Here is a 27,220-nt window from a genome sequence, read left to right as displayed (position 1 = left end):
ATGCCTATGGCCGCCAAGGAGCTTCTGGAGGTTCACACTTCCCGGTGGATAATGGAACCCTCCAGGTGAGCAGATCCCTTGCTCTGATCAGCCACTTGGGAGAAGCTTTTGTTTTGCACTAAATAGTATGTCCAACACTAAACTTTTATTCTCAGGCTGTATGTCTATGCTTCTCAGAGAAGAAGACACTGAGGGACAGTGGAAAGTTGTTTGCTGTCTGGAGCAGTTGGGTGATCACAATGGCAGAGCCTTCAGGAAGGAGATGAGTAACCACCCTTTCTGGAGGTATGCAGGCTTGCAGAGGAGAGGGACAGAAATGCTGTGTGGGGAAGTACCAAACCTATGTCATTACAGAACACCATCCTGGGACTTGTCCTATCAACTGAAAGGGGATCCATGGGATACAGGCAATTCTAGTTTTAACTATTATGCATTGAGATTGTTAAAAACTTTCCAGGAATTATACATGCAATATCTTGTTACAGCCTTAGAATGACATGGTGACCAGGTATTACTTCTATGTCACTAAGAGGAAACGGTGACTCAAAAATTAAGAAATATGTCCAAGTTTGTATGGGAAGTAAGTGGCAAAGAAGAGATTGGAAGCTTGATTTGCCCCCCTGGGGAAGGCTTGCTCTTAATCAGGAGGTCAGAAGCCCATGAGGCCCTCAAACTGAGGTAGGTATGTCATTGCTTTATTCCACCATCGATGTTCAGGTCTATGGAGCAATTTATGACATTTACCTGATGGTGTCATAGACATTTAGGAATGGTTGTCTGGAGAGTGAGAGAAGCCATGCCTTCAAAGACTGGACCTTTGGAGTTGTTCTTAAGTGTCACATTTACAGATGTTTTATGCCATCCCATTGAAAGTTTTGCATATGTTTACAGTTTTAGAGACTTTGTATATAAAGGTTTTACAAATAATGTAGTGTTACGCAGCCATCAGAAAGGATGAATACCCAACTTTTGTATCAATATGGATGGGACTGGAGGAGATGATGCTGAGTGAGTTTTACAAGTAGATAATTAAAGAAAAAAAATCACTCTTAGACATCAAATTTCTGATTGGACTTGTATCTCCTTCATCTTTTTTTTTTCCCCCAAAGAGGGCAGGGAGGGATGATTGGAAACGTCACATACCCAGAGGTAAGCACTTTGGACCAGATGAAGAAAGGCCCAGAAACTTCATCTGATATTATGAGTTGTTGTGTCTGGGTGAAGCACATCCTTAGAAAGTGGCTGTTTCACCTGGACAGGTGTTTCTACTTTTCCACCAATTAATTTCAAAATATTAACTATTAGTGTCAATGTGTATATAGACTTGCCAACAATTTGTAGAAGTGCAAGTTTACATCTTAATGACGTGACTTGGTTTGGAATTTAGGTCAGAGCGTGAACATTTTACTTGTAAGGATTTTCCCTCACAGGAACTTAGAACTTATACAGTTGAAAGCTTTAAGCTCATCTCATTTGGAGGCTATTTTGTGACTGCTGGAGAGTTTCAAAGGTAGCAGAGCATTTCACATCAATATTATTTTAGAAGTTAAATTTAGAAACCTGACTGGGTGTAACATTTGTCTTAGGTGTTGTATAGATTTCCACTCATTCGCAGCCTTTCCTTTTAAATCATGGAATGATAAAATCCCAGACGTAGTGGAGTGATTTACCTGGTATGAATGGAAAGAACTACACACACATAAATATCCCTGAGGTGTATGGACTCTATGCAACTTTACATTTGTATAAAAATGTATATTTGATATTTGTATAATATGTAAACAAAAAATATTTCTATGTATTTCATATATATTGTTCCATGGATTCCAAAGCTTGGTCAGCTGAGAATTAGGGTAAATGCAGGTTAAAAACCAGCATCTTGTATGTAATAACTTTGGGGTTGAACCCAAGTTGAGGCCCTATGGAACTACTCCTCTGCATTAGAGGCTCCTGTGGGAGTGCTCCCAGGGCATTAGTAGCTCTGGCAGGAGTGCTCCCATGCATCAGAAGCTCCCTTGGGGAGTGCTCCCACCACATCATTGGCTCCTGTGGGAGTGTTCCCACTGCATCAGAGGCTCCCACAGGTGTGCTCCCACCACATCAGAAGCTCCCAGGGGAGTGCTCCCACCACATCATTGGCTCCTGTGGGAGTGTTCCCACTGCATCAGTGGCTCCCGCAGGAGTGCTCCCACTGCTTTAGTACAGCACAAAGTCTCTATGTGCTGCGTTCATCATGAGGCTTTATTTACTTCCTGTAACTTGGCAAGGTCAGCCAATGAGAATACACCTTTTAAATAATGTATATTAGTTTTATAACACCTTAAATATTAGGATAAAAAAAAGGTAGGGAACTTCAAACGAGTACAAACAGCTATCAGAAAGTGCGTGATGTGCTGAGGATGACAAAGGGGAAAGAGGAAGAAAAAGTTGGTGCTGTGACAACTAATCAGGGGAAGGGGAGGGCTTTACACTTGCTAAAGAACTAGAAAATCGTCAATAAAGATGAGAGAAATCGCATCTTTTTATCTTGAGGGGCTGGGCCATGTGGCGATAGGCTGCCTGTTCTAACAGATCTTTTCAGGAAAACCTCTGATTTTACGGTCCACTGTTCTTTTACAGGACTCCATGCAGATCAGACAGCACTGAGCAAAAGGACATAAATCCAGGCTCTGCTGAAGTTATTGTCTATGTGGAAAACCCTATAATACCCCGAATTACTAGAGTCTCTCTGCTGACAAGCTTAGATATATGTTCTGTGAAGAAAGATGCTTTCTGAACGTGCTGTGATGAAAGACCACAGATATTCAAGGTGATCCTGATTCGTGCTGTTTTTTGCCATTTTACTTAAGAAAGCATCTTTATGCATCAACAGTTTATGTTGCTGTGCTAGGGAAACAAGTTTCATAAAAATGTAAGTACAAAGCAAAAACAGGGAAATTCTATCTGACACTGAAATTCTCTTTCGGAGAAGGGGATTTTTAAAAGCTTGGTGAGTGATGCTGTAAGAAGTCAATGCTTGATCCACTTCCCAGGGTGACATCTAAGGATGGAGGGACGGACAGAACGTCACACTGTCTCCGGTAGTTTTTCCAGAATGCGCCTATAGTTTTGTCTGCATGGAAATTTGTTCCCAAGGAGGGAGCACAGATTCCCCTGGTTTTCTAAGGCTCTTGGAAGTTGGACTCAAGGGTGAGGTTGCACTGCCAGACCCCAGACATACTGCTCCCTTAGGACTCACATGGGCAGGGTCCTCTCCCCTGCTTTGGCCTGTAGACTGCTAGGGGAAGAGAAGGATGGCTTTTCTAGTGGCAAGGAAATGCAACAGAGAATGCTTGCTCGAGACTGAGCACTAGCTTGTGGGACTTTATGCGGTAAGCATGGACATAAGTCATTCTTCTCTGCACATTTCAAAAATGGGCCATGTGACATTGCAGGCAGGCAACACAGCTATCCAAGTGCAGCCTGTGTCATCGGCTGGCCTGATGGAGCCAGGTTGGCAAGGCAGCCAGAGCCCAAAGGCCAGGGTATTTAGAGTCTGGGTTCCCACAGTCTCTGCGAAATTGATCACCAGTATCTTGGAGCAAAGCTAAGGTTGGGTGTCTAACTAGAGAAAGGTTACAATTCTTTTAGCTTGAGTGGGTCTAGGGCATTAGATGTAGCATGTGTGCTACATTCAGGGCATACAGAGAAGGGGGTCAAGAGGTCATATTTCAGGAGCTAGGATCCCCCCCACCCAAAGTCTCCCCAGTCGGAGGGAGTCCTGGCAGGGGCTCTGGAGAAGCAGGCATTGCTCACTGCCTGGATGTTCCTGGTGGGTTCGGAACGCATGCATGACACACACTTTAATACTCAGAAGAACTCTTGACACATGTATACCACTAGAGCCCCATTTTATACACAAGGAAACTGAAATGCAAAAGAGTTAAGGTATCAGCAGACCCATATTTGAAAGCACATCTGGAGCACTAAGGTCTGTGCCCTTATCCCCTGCATGCTCCCAGGAGAGTAAGCCAAGGTGCCTTGTGGAGGGGACAGACCTCTGCAGTGCAGGACCTGGTTGCCCCTGGCTCTGGAAAGCTCCCTGTCACTGTGCACGCTTTCAGTGTCACTTGCTATGATGACCCAACCCAAAGCCCTGGAGGCTGCTCCTGCTGCCGGTGGCCCAGAACTGTCCCATCTGCTCACAATCCACGTGGCAGGTGCACAGCGGCTGAATCCCATTCCATGGATCCCTTGCATGAGAGGCAGAGGCTGTCATTCGTTTGTAGGGCTTGGAAGGTAGGGGGAAGGAAGGCCCTTAATTCTTCAAATGTTCCCCACTGAATTCTATGAACTTGAGCACTATGTTATCGAGTCTTCTGTGAGCAGGGAATGATGCCAGGAACAAACAAGAGCAAGCAAGTCGTTCTTGTTCATACAAAGCAGGGGAAGAAAACTTTGAACCAAAGTTTCGAGCACTACTTGCTCTGGGATGCTAAACAACTCACTTGTCTTTCTTGATCTTCAATTACTCATGTCTTAAATGGGTCTAAAAGTAGATTTGTAAATTTAATTAAAGGATTATTATTTTTTAAAATTTAAGATCCCAAGAACCATACTGACATGTTAATTTTTTTTTAAATGACAGATAGCTGGCACCTTTCAAACTACATAAATAATAAATTAGGGTCTGTGTTAACATGAACGAGCAGCCAGCAAGAGATCCATCCCTGCCAGAGATGTAAAATTCGTTTCTTAAACATGCAGTGCTTCCTCTTATAACATAGTCTGGTTCTGCCAGCTTGTCCTGGGCTGTGAAATTATGTCTCTGCATCTTATCAATGCTGTAGATATCCTCCCATGCTAACTCCAGCCTGCATCATGGGAATTAGGATGATGTAGACAAGACAATATGGCTTCGATAAAGCCTCAAGGATGGTCACCAGTCTAAGGGGAGACAACAAGGACAGGGACTGTTTGGCCACTGAGACCTCAGAACAGAAAGTCCAAGGAAGGGTGGTGCTGTTGTTGTTTTTAATTTGGGAGATTACCCTGATTTTCTGTCTGGTATTTATAGAGCACTGCTGAGATGAATTCTGTAAGTTTTGTCTATCTCAGACTTCTGGAGTCGATATCAGTCAGGGTGATGCTGAGCTGGGCTGCCATAACAAAACACCACTGACTGGGAGGCTCGAACCACAGAATTGCACTGTCTCACTGTTCTAGAAGCTGGAAGTCTAAGATCAGGGTGTCCACAGGGGTGGCTCCTTCTGAGGCTGTGAGGGAAAGATCTAGTCCAGTCCTCTCCTTGCTTCTAGTCATTTCTTGGCAGGTCATGATGTAAGTCTTATGTTCGTACGGAATTCTCCCTCTGTGCGTGACTATCTCCAAGTGCCCTCTTCGTATAAGGACACCTGCCACATCAGGGGAGGGGTCCCCTGTCCCAAGATGACCTCATCTTAACTAATGACATCTGCAACAACCCTGTCATCAAAGAAGTCCTTGTTCTTGAGCACTGAAGGTTAGGACTCCGTCATGTGAATTTGGGGGTCACACTTCACCTATAAGATTGACCAACTTATCCCAGTTGTCTTGAGACTCCCCCAGGGTGAAAACTGGATATCCCACATCCTGGGACACCCCTTGGGGAGTGGGCAGAGTTGCAAGGGACATGGTGAAGAGCAGAGGAGTAAAGGAAAAGTCTCAGTGTTCTACAACAATTCCTGGAGGCGTCAGGAGAAACCAAAGGGTCTGCAGCCAAACAATGTATCAAGACACTATACTTGGTGTGGTGGGGGCCCTCCTGAGCCACTTGTGTGTTGGTGAGTGTGAAGATATTCTCACATGGTTGGACAGTCATTGTGCTTTAATAGTAACACGAATACAATGAATATTCATACTCATGGATTTTAGCCTAGAAACATCTTGCCGAAGAGCGGACTTCTTAGGAACCACCTCTCTGACATTCTCAAACAGAAGATGACAGTCACTGGTCCTGATTTTTGTCTGGAGAGGTTTGGCTTGCAACAGAATGACAGATACCTGGCCGGGTCTTCATACTTGCTTCCTCTAAGCCCATGACAAACCAGGACAAAGAAACCAATGGTCCCAATTTCTAGGAGAGGAAATCATGGCACAGAGAATCTCCCATGTTCTCACTTGACACTCTGCATTCTTGTGTCCATTTGCTGGGTTGTAACCCTGGCTCACAAGACAGAAATGTCGGTTCTCCAAGTGCTGGAGGCTGGATGTGAGATTGGGGTGTTGGCAGGGTGGGTTCCTTCCAAGGGCTCCAAGAACCTCTTCCGTGCCTCCCCCCGGCTTCTGGTGGCTGCTGGTCATCTTTGGTGTTCCTTGCTTATGGCAACACCACCCTGATCTCTGCCTCCCTCTCCACCTGGTGGTCTGCCTGTCCTGTGACTATCTCCAAATTTCCTTTTTTATAAAGACAGCAGTCATCTTGGATTAGGGGGTCCATCCTCCTCCAGGATGAACTCATTTGAACTAATTATATTTGCTATGAGCCTATTTCCAAGTACATGCACATTCTTAGTTCCTGGGGGTTAGGGCTTTATCATACGAATTTTTAAGGATCACAATTCACCTGTCACAACCATTTCTGTTGGAACCTAAGCCGTTTTAAGACCACTGACATCTCCTAGATGAACGGTGCCCCCCTACACAATGTGCTCACCCTACCATGATGTGATGTTTACATGAATCCATAGGAGATGGTATTAAAATTCAGGTCATGGTGCAGTTTTTCTGGGATAGGAAGGAGAATCTGCATTTCTAATGAGTCTGTGCTGCTGGCCCAGGGGCCCCTCCACGTAGCCAGAGCCTACACTCTCTCAGACACATCTGTAGGAGGACAAGAAAGATTTGCAAGAGGCAGTGACTGTTCAGACTCAGTGCTGAGTGCTGAGTGAAGCCCGGATGCTCAGATAATGGAGAGAGATGCCCAAGCCAGTCTTCATGCTGCTAAAACAGGTACACAGCTGCAGGCACATATGCTGATGATCACTAATAAGCCTGTTTCATGACCTGATTTCTCTGTCCATCTCTCATAACATCATTAGTCAGACAGATTGCACTGAGCTGCTCACTCTAATTAGCATGATGAGCACAGCCTGATGAACGGCCGGAGGAATTGCTGAGCCCATGGCCTTGGGGGCGACAGACCTCTGCCTCAGTTTCAGGTGGGGACCTGGGCTCTGGGACCTTTTGGCAAGGCTGGAGAAGGCTCGGCCCCTCCTGATGCTCTGGGCTCGGTAAACCTTGGGGATGGTGGGGGTTAGACACCTTACCTTGTCCTCATAGGAAAGCTCCTGCTTTAGTCTCTTGTTAATGGATCCAAGTTGCAGGAAAAGGAGGACAAAATGCCAATAAAGGGAGAAATCGGAGGAGGTGAGCAGGGCTGAGCAGATGGAGAGATTGGCGGAGTTGGAAAGGGGCTTCTTAGGAGCCCCCACCTCCATTTCTCCTGTCCATGGTACCTACACTTCCCTATGGAAAAGCACAAGACCACGGGAAATAGGATACCATATTAAAATCAAGTTATAGAAGGTTGGGTGGGAAACCAGACACTAGGAACAGTGAACCACTGGGGGTGAAGGATTGAGGAACTCCTTTCCCCCACAAGGTATATGACTCGGCTGGGCTTCTCTGGGCCCCAAATTGTCTTCCTGTCCTGTAGGAGAGAAGCATCATCAGCCCTGGAGCAGAAGAGGCCAGATAAGGCCTGCAGGTCTCCTCGCCTTCCCCTGGGACAGTCGGGTTAGCTTTTCCACATCATAGGGTGGTTTCTGGGGAGATAACACTTGGAGGGAGGACAGATGGCACAGGCTCTGGGCAGGGGCTGTTGAAGGTCCCTAGATCTGGGAACCACCAGGGGTGAGTAGAGCTCGAGGCAGAAGCAGGCTACATTAGAGGATGATGTCACTGCCCTAGGCTTGCCACAGACCTTGTCTTTCACCACCATCCTCTTGACTCCATTTCAAGGCTTGTGTCAATGAATTGAATCCCACTTTCAGAAACTGCAGATTAAGAGAGATCCCATGATGCCAACGTGAGAACAGAAGACTTGAGACTAGGTAGTGCAGAACCCAAAGCCACTCTTGTCCCTCCCTGGTTGTGTGACGTAGAACAAATCCCTAACATCTCCAAGCCTGTTTTCCATTTATAAACAGGGACTGACATTCTTTTCTTTGTGAGGTTTTGCAGAAGATTGAATGAAACGATTTAAGCGCACAACGTGTGCTTTGTACACAGTCCTGCATGATGACCGCCGGGCTTTCAGCACAGCTTTGTAATGTCTCAACTGGGAGCCATTAAACATGTCATTTTTTTTTTCTTTTAGGTGCATTTGCTCTTCTGATAGAGGTCTGCCGTGGAGCGGTGCTTACACTCTCTCTGCTGAGTAGCGGGAACAGGGGGCGTTTGTGGTAGGGACGTGGTAGGGATGCTGAGGACATGTGTTGTCTACTTCACCAGCACCACCGTTTAGCATTATTTCTACAAAAAGCAGTGGTTCTCAAGTAGGGTGATTTTATCCCCTTCCCACCAGGAGATCATTACCAATGCCTGGAGATCTTTTCGGGTATCACGTTAGGGACGGTGCTCTTGGCAGACTGTGGTCTGGCTAGAGATGCTGCTAACTAACCCACAATGAACATGAATTGTTGGGCCTTACATGTCAAAGGTTGAGAAAGCCTGCATGGGGGGAAGTCAGCCAGATACAATCAGAATTGCCTGAATCACCTTCGATGAGTAGGATATGCATTAATGAAACATTAATTAAGGGACTTCTCCTCTGCTGGGCTGTCTGTATGTGAATCTGTCCAACCCTATAAAGCTTCACTCTGTCTCAGCTTGAGCCACGTATGGCACGATGACTGTGTGCATGTACATAACGCACGCACATAATGCCCTTCAAAAGTGAGCACAATCACGAAAACGCACTACTGTCTTACACAGAAAGCAGGTGCAAAGTGTTATGCCTTAAAATGTAGGGTTTTTGTTTTTTTTTTTGCATCTAGCTGTGTTTGAGGCAAACTGAACAAGATCCTTGACATTTTTAGACCTTCGAGAACAAACTTGCAAATAGCACTTAGTTTGTATTCTCTGTGTTTGATGTGATGATTAGATGAGGACCTATATCAAATAAAAAAAAAAAAAAAAACAGGCTGAGATACGGACACGGGGCTGTTGACTAGGTTTGCTGAATGTTTCCCAGACACTGAGGTTAAATTTGTGCCTTCACAACATTTCTTACTGCAAATACCATGGATGATTAGGGTTATTTCCCTATACAAGGAGTTTATAGCACCAGAAAACACTGTATTGGAACAACTATTTTAGAAAAAAAAAATCACAGAATATTACAGGAGAAATATTTTCAATTAAATAGCCAATCAAAAGCCTCTTTCTGGGCATACAATATTATAAAACACTGAGCTGATTTGGAAAAATGAAACAAAATCTTGTGAGCTATTACATATAGTTGTAATCGCATGATCATATTGTGATATGATCATGGGGAAAAATCAGCTCCATGATTAATTCTTTTATAAGCTCAACCATCATTCATTTTGCTTTCCTACAATGTGCTAGGCCCTGGGGAGCACAGACCAAACTGGATGTTCAAAGGTCCCTTTCCTACCATGTTTCCACCCAGGGGGGAGACAGATGTTGAACAGGCAATGCAGCGTTTGGGTGGGGGTGCCCTTGGTATTGTGTGTTGCTGATTGTTGGAGAGTGTGAGAGGAGCATTGCACCTCATCCTGCAGTTCTTCCAAGTGAGAAGCTTAGAGAGTCCAGTGAGTAGAGATGAGCAGAAGACAAGGTGTCATTCAGGAAAAATACATCCTCAGTAGCACTTGTTTGTGGAAAGGGAGTAAAACTGGGTCATTAGGGATGAATGATCACTCGTATCTGAATCTAACTGTGTATTTCCTACAGGAGAGCCTGGGTTATTTGGAGGAAAAATCCTGAAAAGTAAAGCTGAAGGGTGTTACTACAAAATTCAGCTTGTGCCTAGTCCCCCTGGCATTGCTCTAAATTAGGTTAGGTATTGCTGCTGCCCACTGGCCAGTGCTGGACCCCGTAGCTTCCTGGATCCATGCAGGCAGCTCCAGTGGGGAGATGCTGCCTTTGATCTGGAAATCATCCCAATTCTAGAACGTTGTGTTGGTGCAAGGACTCTACCTTTTCCCTGGGGATGTTAACAGTTCCACACGGAATGTGCTAAATTTATTTTCTAAATTTTGGGGTATGTCTTATTTTCCCCAAGATGCAATCAGAATTTCAAAATAGCTTCTTTGTTCAAGGACCAGATGAAAGCAGCAGTTTGCCCGAATTTGAATTTCCCTTCACAGCAGCCAGCAGCGAGCATGTGCCGTAGCCTTTTGTGAATGCAAAGATGTCTTTAAAATAGAACTGGAGTGTTTTCTAGGCAGTGTTCGAGACAAAAGTCAGAGCTAAAAGGGACCTGAACATCTTGTGACTAATTATTCCTTCTTTTCCTGTTCCGTGATTGGCATTTGCCTCCATTCACAGACTCAAGAAATAATGACCCAGCTGAAAAATTAAAAACAAACGTCATCTAGACTCTGTCTCTGAGAACTCCTGACAATGCCTTTAAAAGAATCTGGGTTTCTGTCCCTCAAGGGTCCAAGAGAAAAAGCCAGACTCTGAGGCTTCCCTCCCTGCCTGCTGGTAGACCTCCGGGGACGGATGCACTCACATCCACAAGCCACTGATTCATTCTCCATTCAGATCCTTATCGAGATCTCACTTAATGGCCTGCTAAATCTGAGCTTGCTCAATTACATTCCCAGGCCCATCGCTAAAAACTTAAGTAGCTTTAATTAGTTTTTATTGAAAAGCATAAATAATGTAAGTATTGACTCTCTTGGATTTAAATTTCAGTTATTGGAAATACTAAGGCATCAAGGCATTTTCATTACCGCCTGAGTGTCTGGTGAATCACGGCAGGATGGCTTTTTAAAGATATCCTGTAAAAGTTCCCTGATCTGGGGCACCTGGGTGGCTCAGTGGGCTAAGCCGCTGCGTTCGGCTCAGGTCATGATCTCAGGGTCCTGGGATCGAGTCCCGCATCGGGCTCTCTGCTCAGCAGGGAGCCTGCTTCCCTCTCTCTCTCTCTCTCTCTGCCTGCCTCTCCATCTACTTGTGATCTCTCTCTGTCAAATAAATAAATAAAATCTTTAAAAAAAAAAAAGGGGGGCGCCTGGGTGGCTCAGTGGGTTAAAGCCTCTGCCTTCGGCTCAGGTCATGATCCCAGGGTCCTGGGACTGAGCCCCGCATCGGGCTCTCTGCTCCGCAGGGAGCCTGCTTCCTCCTCTCTCTCCCTGCCTGCCTCTCTGCCTACTTGTGATCTCTGTCTGTCAAATAAATAAATAAAATCTTAAAAAAAAAAAAGTTCCCCTGATCTGTTACACGAGGCCCCACTAAAAGCCACACTATCCTTGTAATTGTGAGCTTAACAGGTTCAATCTGTTCTGATGTGGGCCTCAGGAGGAGAAGAGAAAAATCTAGATTTCTATTTGCTTTTATTCTCTGACCTTGCGCACCACCGTACCCCTTGGTCAACATTTCTGATTCCTGGGAGTTCCCGTTGGTGTGCTGCAGGACTGGCTGGAGGCAGCAGCTGTCAGGGTGTCAGCCAGATGTCTCCTTTGAGGGACATTCTCCACTCCCACCGCTGCTGGTAGCTCATCTGTGTTCCAACCGGTCCTTTGGCCACAGGCGCAGTCTCTGAACCTCACGTGTGGTTAGGATGTTAGAATTAAGCTTTCTCATTCTGAATCTGAGCGGGCTTCTGACTCCTCCACCTCTGGTATTTAAAGTTGATGCATAACCATCCAAAGTCATTTTAGCACTGGGCTGCCCATGCCAGACCTGTCTTGCTCCGATTTTCCCCCTGAAACACTCAGGTCAACTCTGAAGATTTGCATCATCGTCCACAGCATCCCTCGCAATAGGACTCCTTTTCCGAAGAGCTTGTGCATGTATCTTAGAAATAAATACATTATCAACTTGCAAGAAAGAATTCAGCATAGAAAGTCACCATCAGGCAGTAGGTCTGTGTCTTGTTGTCTTCGCAGCCCGGGAATCGGTCTGCATCGCGAAGGAAGGCGGCGTGCGTTATTGCTCTGATAAACTAGCCTGGGTTTTCACAGATGAGTCTCTCTTTCCAAGCTGCACACACAGGACTTCTCTGAAGATGGAGCCAGAGAGATTTCACAAAGATGGCAGAGTTGATGGAAAAGAAGGCACGATAAATCCTTATCTTTTTCTCAAAAAGAACTGATAAGCCGTGTTTTTCTTGCTTGCAATTTTGGAGCTGGACATCTGTAACTCATTAATTATCCACAACTGTCATTCAGATCAATTAATTGAAAGAATTAAGGTACATCATAAGGATAAAAATAAATTTGCTTTCTGTCTTATTTTCTTTTCAACTGAGAGCTGCGTCCGACCACAAAGCTGTTTAAAATCTTCTGTTTTACTATCACCGTATTCCATATTTCCTGGGAGTCACTGTCTAGTATTCAGAGACTGAAAAAAAAAATGCAGCTTCTTGCTCAAAGCTGCTCTCTTTCCCTCTCCCTCTCCCTCCCCTCCATCTCTCTGCATTTTGCTATTTTTTTTTTTCCCCTTCAGACTATCTCCCTTATCCCTCTCATTCCTTACCTCCACATAGAGGAGCTGTTGATGCTTTGGTCCTAATCAGAAATTACAGCATTACAGCAGAGAACAAGAAAAATATTTACATTTTTATTTATAAATTGAATTCTTTAAAAAAAATAAGAAAGAAAAGGACCCTTCTTGCCTGGATTATCTCTGAGAGAGAAAGGAACTTATGTGCCATCTGGTTTTACTCTAGTTTTCTCATCTTGCTTAGGTTTCTGTGTGAAGTTGACCAAACTTCTGGCACTCCTCCAGTGGATTCCTTCAGTGCCTTCCCCATGAACCAAATGTTAGAATTGTTCAGTTCAGCATGTGCTGAAATCAACATTACCATCGTCTGTGAACTAAATAATCATAGTTTGGTAAAATCAGATTGTCCTGTTTTGGTAAAATCGGATTGTCCAGTTTTCACCTTGTTCTAAAATAGCATTTATTGTGGGGTGCCTGGGGGGCTCCATCAGTGAAGTGGTCAGCTCTTGGTTTTGGCTGAGGTCATGGTCTCAGGGTCATTAGATCAAGCCCCTCATCAGGCTCTGTGCTCAGCGTGGAGTCTGCTTGTCCTTCTTCTGCTCCTCCCCCTGCTGGTGTTCTCTCTCACTCGAAAGTAAATTTACAGGGCACCTGGGTGGATCAGTGGGTTAAGCCTCTGCCTTCAGCTCAGGTCATGATCTCAGGGTCCTGGGATAGAGTCCCGCATTGGGCTTTCTGCTCAGCAGGGAGTCTGCTTCCCCTTCTCTCTCTGCCTGCCTCTCTGCCTACTTGTGATTTCTCTCTCTGTCTAATAAAATAAATAAAATCTTAAAAGGAAGAAATTTACAAAAAATAGTGTTTATTAGAACCCCTGCTAACACTGAAAGTACCAGGTAATCTTGGAAATGGAAATCATCGTGGAATTATAAGAATGTTAATTGGGGATCCTGGTTTTTAAACATATATACTATAAGGGCACCTGGATGGCTCCGTCAGTTAAGCGTCTGCCTTCTGCTCGGGTCATGATCCTGGAGTCCCACGATCGAGTCCTGCCTTGGGCTCACTGCTCAGCAGGGAGTCTGCTTCTCCCTCTGCTCTTCACCCCCACTTGTGCTCTCTCTCTCTTTGGCTCTCTCTCTCGCAATAAATAAAATCTTTAAAAATAAAAATATGTACCATACACATGAACACACACATACCATATATAATGTGCATGTGTATGTATACATATATACCATTTATAACATAATGTACTATTTGTTATATGTACTATGCTTATATACTGCTTGTCTCGATGAATGAAAAAGTGAATTCCTTTCTCCCCAGTCTTTCCAGGGATGAACATACCTTACCCTCTGGTTTGGCCTCAGGGCCCTGAGTTAGCTGTGAAACCTGAAGGCAAATCTGGGAACCTTGGAGCTTGAACGTTTAGCACAGCAGGTCTTCCGTGGGTCCTGCCTTACCACATGAGCCATATTAGGTAACAGAGGCTTGAAGCTTCTCCTACCATCCCTAGGGAGACCAAGATGATTTTTGAGGTGGGGACAGCCATGATTTAGCTCTGTGTTTAGCAGCAGTGTGGAGGGTGGCTTGGAGTCCCTATGAATGTACATCCCTAATGTTCCCTGGTTCACGCCAACTGTGTCCGAGACACTGCAGCATCCCACATGCCTTGCTTACTGGTTGCAGTCATACTGACCTGGGATCGACAATGCATTGTCCTATGATGGAGTGGTTGGGACAGTCCCCATATCGTGGAAGTCTATTGTTGAGTATCTCCTAAGACTAGTGTCCACTCAGTTGGTCCATCATTATCTATTTATTTGTTGATTCATTCCAGAGCTGTTTACTGAGCACCAACTACATGTGAGGCACTTGGTGAGGCACTGGGAACAGATGGGAACACACCCAGTCAGTAAAGAGAAAGTGCATCAAGGCTGAGGGGAAGTCTGCTACCCTTAGGGTCCCTCCAGGAAACCATGCATATCAGAAGGTCTCTGGGAAGGAAAGAAGTGACCGAGTCATAGGAGAAGGATGTAGGTAGAAGCTGTGAGAAAAAGGTAGAGAAAGAGATGGGGCAAAACGATGGGCCATGTGAAAGCCAGTGTTTGGGGCAGTGCTGGCCTTTGGTTTGATTCAAAGTATCAATATATGTGAAACTGTTTTAAGAAAAAATATTGTGTTCTAGGAACTTAATAGTTGTGTTTTCCTTTTTTCCCCTAACAACCATTTAGTATGTCTTATAACCATAGTTGAAATAGCCATATTTAAAATGAGAATTGATTATGCCGTTGATTTACACAAACCCCCAGTGAAGACTCGAAAAGAATTTATTTAGAGACCAAAGCAGGTTAATGAATATTTCCCAACTAAAATGTAGGGGAATGTAGGAACATACTAAAAAAATAAAAAACAGAAATCCTCTTCTGATGGATCTATAATTGGTCTAGTTTCAGCTAAAGCAGATTGAGATGGAAGCATAATAAGTATCTTTCAGAGAAGTACTAAGAACTTCATGTGAATAATAATTCATGAAAAATGTTTACAGAGCATAATTTATTTGTAAGGCACTGGGTTCTTGTTGTGGAAGTGAAAAAAAAAAAAAAAGATGATCATTACGTGGTATCAAAAGATGACCCAAGACCTCCAAAAACATTCCAATAGAGTGGTAGAAAAGGAAGTCATGTGACTCCGAGATTACGGATTCTAAGAAACTTCAGGCCACATGGGGGTGTCAACGGGAAGTAGCAAACCTGTCAAGGTGCTCAGAGAACACTTCCTTGTGCTTTTGGGTAGTATAAGTTCATAGACATTAATCTTTCCCTGTCTCTTTCTCTCCCTTCCTCTCTTCTCTCTGTATCAAGAGCACAGAGTTTGGAGGAGGTGACTGAGGCATAATTAGCCTGGAGAGAAGAAGTTCTCAAGGATTTTTGCATGTTCTGCATAGCTGGCTGCAGGACTAGGTCGGTGAGTCTGCCTGTTTTGGAATCAGAAAGATTCATGATGATGTGGAAGAGCCTGCTCTGGGCAATCAGAGAGACTGAATTCAAATTCCAGCTCTTCCGTTTACAAGCCGTGTGACATTGGGCAGGACACATGATTTCCCTGACTTCCGACTTCCTCACTATGCAGTGGAGATGATCACCCCATTGTGAGAATATATGTTAAGTTCTTCTGCACAGCAAGAACTCAGCAGGGGGTAGGTCTCCTCTCCACCAGCAGCCACTGGCCATGTGTCACTTTCAATCACTTGAAGTGTGGAAATTTCCATCACACATGGACATGATGATATTTGAATATATTGGATTCAATTAAATCTATTAGTCAAATGAATTTCTCCTTATTCCTTTTATTTTATTAAATGTGTCTACTAGAAAATTAAAAATTCCATATGCACTGTCGTTTATGTTTATTATGTAGATATTCTAGATATTCTCCTTAGTTGAAGGGGGCTGATGTCCTAGGTACCTTTAGGATGGGAACAGTGATCAGAACTCCCAAGGAATTCAGTACTAAGGTGGGAGAATGTTCTGGAGGAACCAGAGGTATCAAGGGGATTGTAGGAAGAGGGGACAGAGGAGAGGCAGTGGGAGTGTGAAGCAATGATTGGAAAATGAGAACAAATAATTTCATTGACTTCAGCTGAGGGGGAAGGCACAGCCCTGCATTTTGGGGGAAGAAGTTTCTTCTTCTCTCTCACGGAATTGGAGTGAGTTAGTATATTTGTGTCATTGGGGGATTGAAGTGTGTTTTTGGAGAGTCCTGAATTGGCTGATCTGCCAACAGTAGGCAAGTTAGCAGTAGGTAAGACACACGGAAGAGGTGTAGAGTAGGTGGAGGCAATCCATGGTCCAGTGACCCTCCCACGGACGGTCCCTGGGGCTCCATACCCTGGGACTCCTGCACTGTGCTCACACAGAGGGTCCCTGTTCCCCAGTATGACCCCCTGTGGTCTTAGCCAAACTGCCCTGTATACTGCTAGTATACTGCCCAGTATACTGCCCTGTAGAACCTTTATAGGCTTGTGGAGAGAGGCTGGTCCTAGTTTTCTCTTTAGACTGCACACTGAAACATTATTTTAGGAGCTCTAAAGAACTGTGCAAAAATTAGATTACAGAAAAAAATGTCGTGAAAATATCTAATTACAGTTAAATTTAAAAAGCCCAACTGGAAGGGCAGAGGGGGAGTGAAATTGAGAAGAGAGAAAAAGATGGACTTCAGACTTAATGCAGTTTGGTTTTTAGGCTCAATTGGGATGTTTACTTCTAGAGTTTTCAACATTTTATGGCCATTTTTTCCCCTCTTGCAGCTTGAGGTCAGTATGATTCTCTCAAGTGCAGATGGCCGGCTTTAGCTTATTTTACTTGGATTGCTGGCCATGAGGAATCCGCTTAGAGGCTTCCTCTGTAACCTTCACCTCCCACCCTCTTCATCGCTCTCAGCTGGACTTACCCTGGGAATTTGGTCCTTGATTGCCACTCCTCTTTACCTCCATGGGATCTTTGATGCGGAAACCATTATGTATGCGATTTTTTTTTGTTTGTTTGTTTGAATTTTGGTTTGAAGCTTGTGTCTGTGTCAACACCCTGTAATCTAAAAGCAGTGCCACAAATAGAACTGAGAGATAAAATACAGCGGAGACGTCTCAGAAATAATCAAAGTTTGCAGCAATGGAGGAAATGTTGGGCGGGAACAAAGCAGTAAAACAAAAAACAAAAAACCAAAAAACAAACAAACAAAAAAACAACCCAGGAAGTTGCAGGAATGGAGTTACACTGGTTATTTCAAGGAGAATTAAATTGTATTTGTGTAGTAAAACTAGTTGCCTCAAATTTGCTGGCTCTTTGCACTTCTGCTGACTTTTTCTGGGACCATCTGCGTTGAGCACCGTGGCACTGCAATGACTTCCCCGACTTCTCTCTGCGTAGAAGAAATTAAAGTGATAAATTAGGATATGATCTTCAGCCTTTTTGCAGAAGATGACCCAGCTGTCCCACCAATGGCAAGTGGCATTAATTTTTTATGACTGTTGGCAGATGTGCACACTACCGTACCTGGGCAACAGGAGCCTGAGCTCTGGAAGTGGAGAGCACCAGATGGGGATCACGCTGGGACCACCGACTGGCTGTCCAGGGGCAGCTTCCTAGCCTCGCTAAACAGGATGTCTAGAGCTGTGAAATGGAGCTAATATGACCTCCACTACCGGGTGTTTTTGAGGATGGGATGAAGATGTCTTCATGAAATACAATGCCCAGTGCTTGGTGGACAAGACTCCTGGAGAATCCTGATTGTTCTTCCTTAACTCTGTTTTATCTGTCACTGGTAAATTCTAGGCATGGCCAGATGGGGTTAGGGATAGGTGTGCTCTGTGTGTGTGTATGTGTGTGTGAAGTCAAACTTCTTCAGTGAAAAAGGAATCTGTTACCTTGAACTTATTCATAAGTTAATTGACACAAGGGAGTTAATTGGGCCAAATGATCATATAAGTGTGAGGTTTGGTGTACCCTTATGAGGTAGGCGTGAAAGTGGGGTAGACTTCTAGGACCTGTATAGGGGGTCTGCTTCTACAACCCCAGGTTCTGGGATCCCCCGGTACTGTGAGCCTTGAAGGCACTGGTGTAACAAAGAAACTGGTTAGAGCCAATCAGTCCTTTGGCTGGTACCCTTGAAAGAAACTGAGTCACTGTGGGTAACAGTGGGGTTCAAGTGAGGCTTCCTGCTATGTACAAGCTCATAAAGGTTTGGCAAGGGATGTCCATGTCACAGTTTTGCCATCTCCAAATGGGATATTAACAAGTATCTCATAGTTATTTGTCGTGAGAATTAATGACTTCGTCAGGCATGATACCTATCAACAGAAGAAGCTAGGTTACTATTGTTATTGCTGCCAACACTATTATCAACATTATTATTACATTTCTACCTTCAAGACCCCCTGAAGCTACCTTGATTTCAATCCTTTTGTGATCCTGATTTTCCATCCTTCCTTTTGATCTTGTTCCCACCTGATGTCCTTCCCAAGATTCCTAATTACCCAGAATAATTTTTCTCCCACTGACTATTACAAGATACAGAGGTTTGATTAGAAAAATATTAAAATGCCTTTCTACCTACGCCCAAATGTTATTTAGTGTGATTGACTGATGGTCTTCTGTACCAACTTGAAGACAATCTTTGAATTTCCTTTATTTAAACTATCAAAGGCTGGTCTTCTTGAAGTTACTTTTATTGTGGTTTCCCTACTTGCTATTACTTTAGTCTCCATTCCTAAATTCCATAAAAAGAAAAGAAGCACTCTTCCCTAAACGGCTCCCCATCATCTAAAAACAACTCCATTTATTCATGTTAAGAACCTTGGAGTCCTTGTCTCATTTTTATCACTCCTGCCAAACAAGGTCAAATGTAGCCCAGGCCCCGGTAGCCTGCCCAACCATACCTTCTAAGTCTCTGGTCTCTCCTATCTGGGGCCATGGCTATCTCTGCCCTGCTTCCCTCCCTGGCCTTGTGTGCACGTTGCCCTCGTCTAAATGCTTGCTCCCTACCTGTCAGTATGTTCTTTCCCTGGCTCCATGAATAAAAGAGCTTTTCCTTTTTTACTCCCTCTTGTATCTCTACTATGCACACATGTTCTAGGCTCATAGTAGGTGCCAAATAAATATTTGTTGGGTGGATGATGAGAAAACTATTACAGCTTAGGTTAAATTATTCCAGAGTTACACACCTATCACCTGGTAGACTGGGGAATTAAACCTATGTCTGCCTGGCCCCATAACCTTACGCTCTGTTTTGTACAATTAATAAAATAATTTGGGATGTTACCACTTTTCTAGTCTCTGAATTTATCTTTTCTTTGAAGCTTTGATAAAATCACTTATAAAATCATCTGGATTAGTGCTTTACTTTTTGGAATAGTTACAGATTCGATTATAGTTACTATAATTGTTACAGGACTTCTGGTTTTCTATTTCTTTTCGAGTCAGTTTTTCTAAGCTATATTGTCTAAGAGGCTATTTCTTCCAGGTTTTCATATTTATGGTTATAAAGTTGTTTAAAATTATTTTTGGGGCCCTAGACCATTCACTAATTCAGTGATTCACTAGAGGGATCACACTCCTCCACATAAAGCTTTCTTCCCAAATAGGATTTATTGCAGCATGGGATATAGTACAGCAGAAAGAGCATACTTGCGAAGTGAAGACTGGAAGGGCAGGCACAGGATCTAAGCAGTCCTTCCCCATGGGGTTTGCATGGGTATGCTTTCCTTCTAGCTGTAAGCCCCAGAGACAGATGTGAGGTGTGTTCTCACCCAGGGAAGCCCACTTGGGTCTTGGGGTCTTGAGTTCTTATAAAGTCTTCAAGTGGCTCTACAGCCAGTCATGGTGCTGATCCCAAACCAGGTGTCCTGGGTGATTTTTCATGGTCACTTTAAATGAGGTGGCCAGCCTGAGACTTCCTGATCCACTGCCTTGGGCACACAGAACAGCACCCTAACCCTAACCACAGACTGCCTGAATATTCCAGGGATTAAGCCCTCAGCATTTGACCCTGGGATAGTGCCAGGGCTCCAGGTGTCCTCAGAGAGAAGCAAGAATTGAGAAAATCAGATCTGCTGTGTTCTCTCTTTCTTCACAGCAATACCGTTTTATCCTTGTCACCACAGCATTTATAATTTTTTTCTAACCTTGTGTTGAAGCCTTCTGCTTAATTATTCCCACTAGAACTTTATACTCATTTCAAATATACGCTGAAATATTAGATGCTCTATAACATTGTATAAAATATATTATGAAACCTACATTTTAAAATATATAATATACACCTGTGTATTTGATACTATTATATATTATATTCTGTATATGTTCTGTAAATGCACTATGTAGTTTGTCGAATCAAATCTATTCTATATTATTCATTTTGCCTCTCATTTTCATCATTTCTCCTTCTATTATCCTTGGACTTATTTTGTCAAGGCCTGGTTTGTAACCTGATGGTTGGTCACACTTTTGGTAAATATTGCAGGTGTGCCTGAAGGTAATGCCTATTCTTTAGCTGCTGGGTACAGTGTTTTTTTTTTTAATTTTTAAAATTATTATTATTTTTATTATGTTATATTAGTCACCATACAGTACACCATTCATTTTTGATGTAGTGTTCCAAGATTCGTTGTTTATGTATAACATCCAAGTGTTTTAAATGTGTTCTCCATATCAAAATAAAGTCTTCCTGCTTTATTTGTTTTTATGACTCCCTGACTTATAAAGTACTAAAGGAAATGTATTAATTTGTTAATTCACCTTGTTTTGTAAAGTTTTTTGTTTGTTTGTTTGTTTGTTTTTTGTATATTTGATGCACAAGTGTTTGCAATGACTTATCTAGCCATTATGTGAACTTTTATCATTATGCATTGATACTTTATATCTAGAAATGCATTTGCCTTCAATTCTCTTTTTTGTTATGAATATTGCTTTGGTAACACTCTTCTCAAAGGTCTTTGCCTGAATATTTCCCCTTAATTTTATCTTAAAACATTTTGTATGACTTCACTTAGCAACTTGGTAAAATCCCTCCCTAGCTTTGTTTACATAAATAACTCTAATCCATTTGCATGAGAGTATCTTTAGGTTCCATACTCAGCAGTCAAAATGTAACTTATGTTACAAACATAGAAATATTTGACCCATTGCTGCCAACCAGACTGGTTTCTGAAATGTCTTCCCAATCTACATTTTCATGGTAGGGTATGTTGTTCTCTTCTCTACACACCCATTCCAGCATTTTCCAGCTTCCTAAGTTTTCCGAGTCTCATTTGTATATAGTGATGTGTTATTTCCTCTCTAACTTGTATTTCTCTGACTACTGTTTGATTTGAGCGTCTTTTCATATTTTTATAGATTTTTAGGTTTACTTGTCTGTGTGTTCTCTTTATAACACTTACTCCTTTTTTAACATTTACCCTTCTTAAAATTAAAGCAATTGTTTTCATTATTTGCAAGATCTTATTGGCTATTATAGAGATGGATCCCTTTCATCTGGGTATGACAAATATCTCCTCCCGCTTTGGCATTGTTTCATAAAATTTATTGAACGGCAATGGAATTTTAATTGTGCTAGATGAGTAAGTGCTAGAAATTTGTTGCACAGCTGAGGGTCTGTACAATATGGTACTGGGCACTTCAGAATTCCCTAATAAGGTAGATCTCCTGTGAAGGGTTCTTACCACAAAAGAAAAACTTAGGAAACTCTTGATGGTGGCAATGGGATGCTATTGTAAGGTGTTTGCGGGTGTCCAAGCTTATCAACCATGCACATAAATATGTGTGGTTCTTTCTATCAATTATACCTCAAGGAAAGCTATTAAAAGTGAAGAGATCTCATTAAATTTTATTGTTAAATTCACTGTTTTCTTTGATAGGGTGTATATATCTGAAGTTTTCCTTCATAAATCTTCCTCTTTCTGCCAGAAAAATGTTCTCTTACAATGTTCCCTATTAACTTAAAAAATCTACTTTTACATTTAAGTTGTTATTAAAGCCAGACTCCACTTTTATACATGACATTAGGTAGAAAGCAATTTTTGTTTTTCTTCATTCAATGAACCAATTTCTCATCATTATATTAAACCACCTGTACATTTTCTGTTGAATTCTGGTGGCATCTTTATCAAAGGTTATTGTTATTATTATTATTATTTTTCGTCTATAAATCAGTCTATCTCTGACATCTCCACCTGATTCCATTGTCCTCCAGACATTTCTTTGTTTCTTTGTTTTTCTTTTATATTCTTTTATGAGGATCGAGTTGGCTTTGTTCAGCAATTCGTGAATAAGGAAGCATTCCGTCTAGCAAGGAGAAGCAAGCTTCCTCCTACAGACTGTTCCTCAGGCCCAATAAATGTGTGTTTTGCCAAGACTTTGTAATGTGTCTTAAGATTTGGCAGGGAACGTTCTTCCACTCTGCTCTTGTTTTTCAAAGTTGACTTAGAGAGTGTCCAATAACACACTGTTATATTTAATTTCAACCTTTTCCCTTGCACATATTTCATACATGTAAATAGTTACCATTATATTTAAACATATTTTAATCAACCCTAGGTCACACTACACATTATTTTGAGCCTATTTCCCTCACTGATCATTCTCCATTTCATTTGGTATTCTTGCACATGACTGCTAGTCATTCTCTTGAATTTCATCATCGTTTATATGTTCCATATTTTAAAAACCAATTTCTTATTGGCAACCACTTAGATTGTTTCCAATTTTTCACTCTTATAAATTATGCTGCAAAGAGCAGCACTGCACATGCATCTTTTTAAACATCTGTGACTGATTCCTTAGGACAAATTGCTAGAAATGAAGTCCCTTCATTAGAGCGCACGTGGTTTTTTGAGTTTGAATCCTCATGCTTCCTCACTGGCCTCCAGGTGGTTTGTCCAAAGTTCTCTACTTTTACAGAAGGAGCATGGTACACCCCTTTTCTTGGGCTCCACAATACTGTTACTCCACATAATTATTGTTTCAATTGTTACAAAAATTTCTACTTAAATAGGAAAAATAATATGAGAGAACAGTGTAATTATTACAAGTAGATGTTGAACATTTTAAGAGTATTTATTGGCCATTAGAATTTATGTGCACATGTATTTCTCCTGTTCAGGTTTTTCCGAAGAGGCTCATCTTTCTCTTCTTTCTTTCGAAGAAGTTTTGTTTCTAATGCTTGAGGAGCACTGGGATATATTCCCAACTGCATGCCCATACCCATATGTTGCTCATCTATTTTCTAGCTTGCAATTTGCCTTTTGTTCTTGTAAAATTTACTCTCTTGTAGGTCTTAAAATTTTGTCTAGTTGGGTTTGGAGGTCTGTCATATTTTCCCTTTTTAGTTCTTTTGTTTGTACTGATATTTGGAAAGCCATTTTTCTACTTGAGATCTGTTAAATGTTGACCATATTTTCTTGTGATGTTTCTAATGCTGCTTATATTTAAGTGATTTCAATCCCAGTTTCTTTGCTGTAATCTCATATGCAGATTTTATTTTAGACTTTATCTATGTCTCCTCTCCAAGCTTCATTTTTTTCCATTTGCATAAAGTTTCATTTACTTGTTAATAGTACTTAGTCAAATGACTCTACATTGCTTTGGGACAACCTTGTGTGCTAGCGCTGCCTACCAATCTTGAATTATTTGATTTGACTTATTTCTCATTTACCTAGAGCGCAGTTTTTAGAATTTACTCTTGGCAAGTTCAAGCTCTGTATCCTACACGGCCGCATATTGCAACACTTAATTGAGGTTAAAATATCTTGCTCCCATCATTTCCCACCAAACCTGTAACCATCTATGTATTATCTTTGGCAGTTGTGGTGTGGAAGCACCTAGGACTCTCTATATGTCTCTCTCCCTCCATTTATCTATCTGTCTATCTACTGGTAACTTTTCCCCTGCTTCAGTGCCTGTAATTATTTAAAAACGCTGAATTTCAAAGTGCCAGAATACCTATAGAAATGCATTTGTTTCCCCTTCCCATTATTTTAAATTAACAATCTGTTACCTTTTTTTAAACTCCATAGGTTACCTTCAGCTCAGGAATGTTATCTTCAGTTCATCCATCCATCCATCCATCCATCCATCCATCCAATCATCTATGTGTCCATCACTCCATCCATCTGTCCTTTCATCCACTATTAATCCAATAATATTATTGTGTACTTATTACATTCTAGGTGTTGGAGGTATCATAGGGCAGGATTTCTCAACCTCAGGATTATAAACATTTTTGACCGGATAATTCTTCATTGTGAAGGGGAAGGCTCTCCTATGAATTGTAGAATGTTTGGCAGCATTTCCCCACCAAGAAGCACTGGTAGCAACCCCTCTTCCTCCCAGTCGTGTCAACCAAAAATGTTGCTACACATCGCCTATGCTGCTCTGGGGAAAAAATTGTTCCTGATCCCAAACCCTACACTAGGGAGTTAAATAGATAATATGCCTGCCCGAGTGAGGTAACTGAAGAGACATGAGATAAAAAAAAAATACATTAGTACATTGTGTGTTCTCTGAAAGCAATGCTGTGGAGACAAGGAAAGCAGAGAAGGTGGGATAGAGAGCCCCTGGGAAACAAGCAGATGTGCACGTGCAGGGACTGTGAGTCTGAGCGGGCCAGGAAGAGGTGAGGCAGTGGGTCAGCTGAGTGTCTTGGCACAAACAGAGTCCCCAGGAGAGAGGGTGCTTGTCCAACTGCAGCAATGGAAGTGCTCTTACATCCAGGCCCAGTGGGTGAGGGAGGGAGACAAGCCAGACAGGAATAGAACTGCTCAATGTGTGGCCTGAGGGCTGAGCCAGGGCTTTGGATCAAGGGAGTGACACTCTTATTTCTTTGATTATTATTTATTTACTTATTTTTTTCTTTTTTCTCTGCATTTTGGCTCTCTATTGAGGATGGCTTTCTGGCTCTGTTTATTTCTCTTCATTTTATATGTTTGTATGTTTACTTTAATACATTAACTTTTTGGGAACTTTTTCCTAGATTTTGAGATAATTTCTTACACTTGAATTCTTAATTTCTTACACTTGAATTCTTAATTTCTTACACTTTGAATTCTTAGTTTTCTTAATTCAGCTTCTGAGTATCCCATCACATATTCCTTGCCCCCGCTGCAATTTTAAATTCAGCAATGATAACCTTTTGTTTCCACTTGATGGTTGACTTTGGATTGCCCCATATTTCTGACTGTCCTTGATGGTGTCATGCATACCACAGGCCACTGAATGGTGTGGGAGATGTGATTCAGGGTTCGTCACATTTCCTCCTTTCTCTCAAAGAGAGACACCGTGGTCTCTGTGTCCATTGCCCCTTATTTTTTAGCAGGTGCTTTTTTAAATGTATATTTCTAGAGAAGAGCCTCTGTGTATCTCAGACAAGGACTCAGATGGAATCTGTCCAGATTTTCATTTGATTAGGAAAAGTAAAAATTTGCTGTAAATTTAATTTCAGCTCAGAATCTTTATTTCTGTGAATTTCCTCTGTGTCCTGGGTATGGTTCCACAGTTAGGTAGGGACAGAATCATCAGGATGACATGTGGGCCCCCATGGTGCCGTCCAGGCTGAGAGTTCTCTGAGTTGTTCGTTCATGAGTCCACATGTGTCCCCAGAACCCCCAATTCTAGTTCTGACCTCTCTTAAACAGGGGGATAATTTGGCTCCTGCCACATATCCTTTGTTTCCTTTCCAGGAAGCTGTTTTCTTCTTTCTTTGCTTTTTCCCCATCTGCATCATATGCAGCAGAAATGTCTTGTTTCCTCGCAGAGCCTGTCTCACTTCCCTAGTTCCAGCATCCGTGAGGGTTTTCCTGTGTTTATTACTCTGTTATCTCGATAGTTATCTGTCAGAGTGGAATCAGAGTGGTGCCTACTCTGCTATCTCAGTGGAAGGTTCTTTATCATAATCTGTCATTTCTTTCAGCAGGTGTAACTTTCTACACGGAAACAGCGGAGCACTATCTAGGGGTTCGAATGGGAGTCGCTGTACACAGTGGAAATGTAGGGGAACAATCACTGGGCAGAGTGGTTGTTAAGCTGAAAACCTCAAAAGAAATGCTTGCCCAGTAAGCAGCTCTGGGAGTGAGGATCCAGCAAGAAGCTGTGAGAACTCCTGTTTGCTCAGGCCCTGGAAGGATCTTTGCACACTGCAGGCTATTAGGCTGGTAGTGTCTGGGTGTGGGTAGCAGTTCAAATCTCCGGTGCCCCCTTATTTTCCGTTATTTTGCTATTTCAAATGTGTCCTATATGTGGGGTTTTCTCTGTAAAATGAAAATAGGAGCTCTTTTTTATTGGCACCTTGGAGGTGGTAATCTGCTTTAGGATAAAGCTGAACATCTCTTTCCCAGCTACTGGCTGCCAGAAACTTATTGAAGTGGATGATGAATGCAAACTTAGTACCTTTTATGAGAAGGTTATGCCATGGAAGTTGTTGCTGATACTCTGGGTGAATAATGGAAGGATTATATGGTCTGAATCAGTGGCGGCAATGACAAACATGGCTTCCCCATGAGGCAGGGTGTCTTGACCCATTTCTGCTCTAGACCAAGAAGGACTGGAGAAAGAAAGCACAAATCTCTTTGGGGTTCCATTGTGGAGGCCAATTTCAGTGTTATCAACTTGGTCAGGTAAAGAAAGGGAAGAAGGGTATTTCTGGATTCGTGCTTGTTGCCTGGGACCCCCAAAAGCTAGAAGAATCTGCAAACTTTTCCATCTCTCTAAAGAAGATGACATCTACCATTATGATGTGAGAAAGTCCTTAAGCAAAGAAGGCAAGAAACCTAGAACCAAATTGTCCAAGCTTCAGCATCTTGTTACTCCAATTATCCTCTCAGAGAAGTGTTGGTATATTGCTCTGAATAAACAGTGTACTAAGACAAATAAGGAAGAGACTGCATAATGTGTTAAACTTTTGGCCAAGAGAATGAAGGAGGCCAGAGAAAAACACCAGGAACAGATCATTGAGATGGAGAATGTCCTCTATGAGAGTTTCCACTTCTAAGCCTGAGTCCAGTCAAAAATGA

The 27,220-nt window shown here is 42.5% G+C and overlaps 1 pseudogene; it reads left to right on the top strand.

Annotated features, from left to right (window-relative positions):
• Window positions 1–27,220, top strand: LOC111157009 (annotated as a pseudogene).

The sequence above is a fragment of the Enhydra lutris genome, unplaced genomic scaffold (genome assembly GCF_002288905.1).
Source record: "Enhydra lutris kenyoni isolate GAN:26980312 unplaced genomic scaffold, ASM228890v2 scaffoldscaffold51, whole genome shotgun sequence".
Taxonomy (NCBI): Eukaryota; Metazoa; Chordata; class Mammalia; order Carnivora; family Mustelidae; genus Enhydra; species Enhydra lutris.
This window is presented reverse-complemented; position numbering and strand designations above follow the sequence as displayed.